Source organism: Lupinus angustifolius, unplaced genomic scaffold (genome assembly GCF_001865875.1).
Source record: "Lupinus angustifolius cultivar Tanjil unplaced genomic scaffold, LupAngTanjil_v1.0 Scaffold_303, whole genome shotgun sequence".
Lineage (NCBI taxonomy): Eukaryota > Viridiplantae > Streptophyta > Magnoliopsida > Fabales > Fabaceae > Lupinus > Lupinus angustifolius.
In genome coordinates this window covers 4840-5428 of record NW_017727630.1, presented here as the reverse complement: position 1 = coordinate 5428, position 589 = coordinate 4840, and the positions used below count along the sequence as shown (strand labels likewise).

The following is a 589-nucleotide window of genomic DNA, read 5'->3' as shown; positions in this document are numbered from 1 at the left end:
CAATTTGCTGCAAAATACACAGATGTAGAGTTCATTAAGCTTGATGTGGATGAGTTAATGGTATGATGAATATGATTCATTTCATAGATTATAAGATATATATATATATTTATATATATATATACACACAAATTTATTTTAACATTAAGATATCATTTTGACACAAATATATAAATGGAAACAGGAGGTGGCGCAAGCATTCCAAGTGCAAGCAATTCCAACATTTATACTAATGAAGAAAGGCAAGGTTGTTGAGAAGGTGATGGGACCAAAAAGGGAGGAGTGGCAGAAGCTGATAGAAAAACACAGGAACTGAGTGTGTACTTATCATATAGCACTATATTAATATCAAGTTAGGATGATTTAGGAATATAGATCGACTTTCTAATATATATTGTATTTCCTACAGAGAAGATAAGGAACCAACCATATAAGTTGCTGTTGGTGGGATCCGGATTTGGTAAATTCAGTGGCAATTTTGATGACTTCATCATATCTGGGTTGTAGGAAGAAGATCCAACAGTTTAAATTTGATATTCTATTTTAGTGTAATTTGAATTTGAACTATTGAACTATTGACCCAACATAT

At 31.6% G+C, this 589-nt stretch overlaps 1 long non-coding RNA gene across 1 annotated transcript; it reads left to right on the top strand.

Moving 5' to 3' along the window:
* Positions 1-450, top strand: LOC109340961. The gene is made up of 2 exons (XR_002106872.1): positions 1-60; positions 185-450. It is a non-coding gene; the product is annotated as an uncharacterized LOC109340961 (long non-coding RNA).
* The last annotated feature ends 139 nt before the right edge of the window (positions 451-589 follow it).